Source organism: Pomacea canaliculata, linkage group LG6, assembly GCF_003073045.1.
Source record: "Pomacea canaliculata isolate SZHN2017 linkage group LG6, ASM307304v1, whole genome shotgun sequence".
NCBI classification, from domain to species: domain Eukaryota; kingdom Metazoa; phylum Mollusca; class Gastropoda; order Architaenioglossa; family Ampullariidae; genus Pomacea; species Pomacea canaliculata.
The window spans coordinates 16,644,034-16,650,501 of NC_037595.1; positions in this window are offsets into that span (position 1 = coordinate 16,644,034).

Below are 6,468 nucleotides of genomic sequence, written 5' to 3' on the forward strand. Positions count from 1 at the left end.
TGTGGAACTGGTCTCAATGCAGATGGAATGTTGGGGTAGACTATATCTTCGACTTCTTTTGCTTCGTTTTTCTTTTGCTAGATTATATCAAACATCTTCAAAACGAGAGCCAATGCAAATGGTCATATTCGTGTTCAGTTCACCAAGATACTGCAGATTAGGACCTTTGTAAGTCAGTAAGAATTTCAGCACTGAACATATTGTCATAGGTGCGATGTCTTATTTTTTCCAAAAAATTTACAGATAAACGTTGTGAAGCATATGAATCGATGAATGGGAAATATGATGCGTAATGGATACTATGGTCGTTATGAGCGAAAAATAGATCATGAAACGTGAGCTTGTTTATTTGAGAGGCTGCCACTGCTATCGGGGGGCAGAATGATAAGTGAGAGGGCGGAGAGGATCGGTGTTTTACGCCGGGCCAGCAACTATAAGGCTTTATCACTGCAAAGCAGCCAGCCCTGTAAACAGATGTCACATGCATAGAGAGAGAGAGAGTGGGGAAGAGAGCAGAGGATTTTAGTTGCTATAAGATTTTAGCAGTTGATGGAGCTGACCACGCTATAGGCGTAGGGCATGTCTGTGTGAAGCATTTTAGCAGCTGATATGGCTGGCTACAATGTATAGGTGCAAGATATAAGATTTTAGCAGTTTACACTATAGGCGTAAGATATTGTAATATACTTATACATGAGCCGTAAATTATATACGACGTGCATCCAGCCCCAGGTGCTGTATATATACACACACACACAGAGAATACAATGCAACTTTATTAATCCACAAGGGTATCCACAATCACAGGTAGCGCTCATACACTAGCATATACAGATAAGTACGTACATATACATGTATCCTACATTGAATATAGGTTCTCAGTAGTATAGGCATGTTGTTTTCACCCCCTATTTGGGGAGCCGTTTTGGGGAGCCGTGACGTCACACCCGCCGGAAGTCGCACGGGGGCGGCCATCTTGCCGGAAGTGGCATGGAGACGGCCATTTTGATGAGGTCATATCCGTGGCGGCCATCCTGTCGACCATCTTGCCGGAAGTCGCATGGGTGCGTCCATCTTGATGAGGTCATATCCGTGGCGGCCATCTTGTCGGCCATCTTGCCGGAAGTGGCATGGAGGTGGCCATCTTGATGAGGTCACGAGCGTGGCGGCCATTTTGTCATACCCCCTCATCTTGTCATACCCGAGTGATGGTTGTTTTTGTATTTGTGGAAAATGTATTGAAGAGCCCATTTCGTCAAAGCTTAGAAAAGTATAAACTTTAATTAAACTTTGTCCACCACGCCACGAGGAGGCAGGGCTTTTGTTTGACTGGCAAAAATGTGTTTGACGCACAAAGAACAAGAAAAACTTTTATCACAGCTTTGAAGATATCGCAGTCTAAACGGGAGCAGCAGTCTCAAATATCCAACGGTACGGTAGTCACCCCATGGCAAGGACCTTTCGCTTGATGTACAGATAGGACAAGGAGTTGCGGTGTTGTTGGTAGGTAAACATAGATTTACCATCTGTTTTGAAACCGGTGTTGCATCCACGCTGGCTTGCTGTGTCTGTAAAACCTGTTTGAAATGGCTGTGGTCAAGTTGATTTTGGTATTTGTTTAGCCCCTTGGTGCTGAGTTTTTTGCGTGTCACCGAAACAAATGTAAGTTTTGCTGCAGAGAGCCACGATGCCATCGCCTGTGTACTCTGTTTTAAACAAGCCGGTGTGCGTTTGTCGTCGCGAGCGCGTTGGAGACAGGCAGGACAGGCAGAGGGGTCCCAGGGTTTGTGGTTTGTTTTGCTGTGCACAAAGTCTCGGTGATGTTGGTCGCATGCTTGTCCCGGAACCATTGCGTGTATTCTTGAAAAAAAACTGTTGTTGCAATTCAGGACGGCGACGGCATCTTCGAAGCGAGGTGCCGCCAAAGCCATGTACAGCGAGTCCGTGTCCATCTCGCACAGCTGAAAGTTGCTGCGGTCTACGTACTTGTCCACGCAGTCGTAATAAAACTGAAGCATTCTCAGTTTGGCGTACTGGTAGACGAAATAGCCAATTTGCAAGGGGAGGCCCAGTTGATGTTCTTTTTGGCCATCTCTACCTCGTACAATCCTTCCGTCATTCCGTCAGTTTTTTGAAAACGACTGTCGTTATCAGTTTTTCACATCAGAGTCACCGATCGTAGTAAAATGCCATGCCTGGCAGAGTTGTTGGTGAGCGTCTTGCCGTAGCAGCACTGTTGCCTAGCAGTTTGAACGTTTTCGCTCAGAAATGTTTTTGGATGGATCGCTGTCTCCTTGGCGTCGCGCGCTGGTGACCATGTCGCAAAAGGCCTTAAAGCAAGGTTTGGGTTGGGGTATTCTATCACCAGGTAAAGCGGCAATGACTATGAGTACCATTTTCAAGATACCATTTTAACAAAGAGTCGCTAGTAAAACTTTGTTGCCGACATAGCTGCCATGATGCAGCGTTTTTGTGGAACCGGTTACAACAGTTTATATTTTTCCGCGTACGCTCGCATGAAAGACCAATGTCGGAGCGCGTGGTACATGAATGTTTTTGAAGATTGGCGTCATCTCGCTAAAACCGTTCTCGCAACGCCTCGGGACGTGAGAATCGCACTGCAGCCAGGCCGAACAACGTTCGTCTTTCACGGCGCTGAAAATGTCGTTTACTCGTGGATATCGTTTTGGAACTGGTAGAGGGGGAGCTTTTTACAGCGTATAACGGGAGATTTGGGGTTGGTCTTTTTTGTCTTTCCCATTTGCACTCCCACATTCCTGGCCACAGCACAACACCGAGGACGTTTTGTAAGTACGCGGTGATCTCGCGCGTTTTTTCCCGCAACTCGACGAGTGGCTTTTTGTTAAACGGGTTGATGACTGCGACCGCGCTGTGAGGGAGCAGTTTTCGTGTCCGTGAAAAAGACAGCCGTGAACTGAAGACGGTCTGCGTTTTGCGAATGCCACCCATCGACGCGAATTCGCCTTTTTCCTAACTGTTTTTCTTTGAATTAAATTATAGTCAAGGTGTGAAGTGTTTTAGAAACATGACCCACTACTAACCACTCGCGACTCTTTGACCTGTACACGTCTCTTTTTTTCCCCCTTGAAATTATTTCTTTTTTACGGATGATCGGTTTCCGTCGGCATGTTTTAGACATAAGGCCCAGAGATACAACGGCGTTGGCATCGAAACCCGCTATGCTTTGCGGGTTTGCTGATGTCGTTGCGAATAAACGTGTGAATTTTACGTGATGGCGGTGAATAAATGATGCGAGGGACCCAGATGTGTGATGTTGTCGCGAAGCAGCGAGTGGATGTCTTTCGTTTTTGTCATCGAAAAGAGAAAAGTAGACGTCGGAAGGCAAGTTTTGAAGAGATACGCGCAGTGTGATGCCGGAGCCGAGATGGCGTCTTTCACCATGTCTACACCGAGAGTAGCGTAGAACGTGATCTGTTGCGAGCGCTTGCAGAAAAGGCACAACGTCGAGGTTGTTGTACCACATCAGAAAATCTCGCAGCGACTCATGTTGCGAGTCTCCCAGACCTGTTGACAGTAGGCGTACTCGCTCGTCTGTATGTGTTGCTCTGTTTGAGTGATCGAATAAAAACGCGGCGTGGGGAGGGAGTTTCTGTTATTTAGTACGTGTCGAGAGAGTGACGTATTCGTAGGGGAAGAAACCTTTTTGTTTGTTGACGTTGTAGGCAGCCAATACTTTTGCGTAACTAAATCCCCGGCGCGAGAAAGTTGACGACGTCTAGAAATTTTCAGCTTTTGGGTGCAAATGCACAAAAATGCGTTGTGGCGCTTCACCACAAACTTTGAATGGTTTTTTGTCTCGTCAACATCGATCATCTCCGTGTCTTCTTTTCGCAAAGGACAAACCGGCGAACGAGTAGGGTTGATGACGTTGATGTCATATTCCCGAGTTAAACCCTATTGACCGGTAGTTGAAGCAAGTAGTCGTCGATCGGTGCTCTGAGGGCGGGGTGGGAATTTGGAATACTATCAGGGGAGTTTGTTTTGTTGTTGATCGACAGCATCTAGCTCTGTAAGCACGTCACTAAATCGCTCACATAATAAAAGATAAGACCGGTCCGAAATTTTTCCTTCAGTGATCGACATGCGATCGATCAAGTTTTGGAGTCGCCGTCGCGACGAAACAAACCGCGATTCAAAATCTGGAACGTTACTGGCTACCGACACGGACAAGGGAAGGTGTGGCTTGTACCGCGTGTTGTTGCTGTGGGGTTGGGGAAGTTAGAGCGATCAAAATAAACTTCAAATCAAAGTGGCCCTATACGAAAAACAAACGAACGTATCGACCGAAAACCCGTGCGATTGTAACTTTCCAGGACGGAGGTGTACCCTGATAGACCCCGCCTTGATACGTCTCTTTTACCTGTATCACCCTGACATGTCTTTTCGTGTTCGCTCCATCATCCAATTTTTTTCCAAAGTGTTTCGCACTTGGGACATTGAAACGCGGTTGTGAGCTTGTCGATGTGTCGTGATGTGCATGAAATGTTGCTTGTAATGTAAAAGACGTGAGAAGTCCTGTATACTGTCACGCGCTCCGCTGGAGGGGACGAGAATGGAGGGATGACTGAACTCTCATCAAACTGAAAAACATCGATATTTACTTTAAATTTATCTTCTAAACCTCCGGCAGATCTAGCAGGGTCACTCCTGAGAAAGTCAGAAAAAGAGCAGACGACCATGGTTGAACAGTTCTCGCGCAGGATCTGTAACGAGTGTGCGTTGGCGCCACGTGTTAATGCGAGGGCTCTAAAAAAACAAAGATTGTCACGCCTGTCTTGTTGTGTTCGTCTGTTTTGAAGTGTATGCAGGGCTTTTTATTTGTATGTATTCGGGTAAGCATCATCTGTTACAACAACCGATAGGAAAGTCGGCGAGATGGGTGTTGACATAAAAGGAGTGGGACATGATGGCCTCCACGCACTTATGTCGGGACGTTCGTTTTTGGCGTGCTCCAACGCGTCGTGTCTTGAACTTGATTTACAAAGTCCAAAAAATCTTGTTTGTTAGAAATCAGACGTGGGCTTTTTAGTGCTCTGTGCGTTGTTGGCCGAGGCATGAACGATAACTCATTTAAAGTTTTATTTTTTAACAAAAAGGAGTGGGAAAAATTAATTTTAAAACGCTTCTTCTGAGAATCAAAAAGATCCACGAACGTTGTCTCCATAGGGTGTGGCATTGGGAGCCCAAAAAAACGTAAACACCTACTGATGTTTCCGTACCGTTTATGGTTTGACTGCGCTCCAGTTTTTGCATATACTTCTTCAACATCAGGTGATAACTGTGATAAAAGCTCATCTTCTTCTAACCGACCCTGCGCCTGGGTTTTTTGCTTTTAGTGGTGGAGCGGAGGAGGAGGAGCCGTCAAAGTAGCCGAAGGTGCACTGTTGAGGTAGATGATCTTTCGCACATGGCGGCCAAGATGTCTTTGCGTGAAAAAGGTTCGATAACACAAAGAAAAAGGAAAACCTTTTACCTTTTCGTGTATCGCTTTGACATGACGATTCAGGTTCTTGACCACCGTAAATTTTAAACCGCACATACGGCAAATCTGAAAACACAAACAACAAACAAACAACAAAAAGCCGATGATGCATACTTCATTTTTTAAAAAATATTTAGAAAAAAAACATTTATCGTCGTCAACTTACATTTTCATGGTGGTTGAGAGAGAGAGAGAACAGGTGTTAAATAAACGTGCTTGTGCTTCTCGAATGAATGGATCGAGACAGTCTAAGGGACAAAAGGATGCTGAAAGGCCGCGCTTTGATTGGTGGTTCGCCAAAGGCAGCTTTATATTCGTTGATGACTGGACATGGTAAAAAGCTGAATGACAGATGAGTCCAGAGGGGACATCATACAGCTCATTCACAGTTATTGATCTTAGTGGCGAGGTAATTAACGTGTCATCTGGTAGCATCAGCGGGTCACCGTCACACTGACCTACAAATTTTACAGAGGTGAACGTCCGCTAGTGCCAGCGTGGTACCATTCCTCACCCCAATCACCCTATCAATCGTTTTATTTATCACACACATCACGTGTATTTTCCCAAAGAGTGTGAGGACGCTTTAGTTTAGAACTGTCTTGTTTAATTCATAGTTGCAAAATCTGTTATATATCCCGACCACCCTTTTTTTTAATGGCTCACTCCAAACCAACACTAGTCTCCACACTCTCTTGGGAAAATACACGTGTGTAGTGTGTAAAACGAGAGTGGTTGGGGGTGAGGAATGGTACCACGCTGGCACTAGCGACGTTCACCTCTGTAAAATTAATGTAGGTCAGTGACGGGACAGACCGCTGATGCTACCCAGATACACGTTAATTACCGCCACTAAGATCAACTGTGATGAGCTGTATGATGTCCCCTCTGGCACTCATCTGTCATTCAGCTTTTTACCATTCAGTCACAACGCAATATAAAGC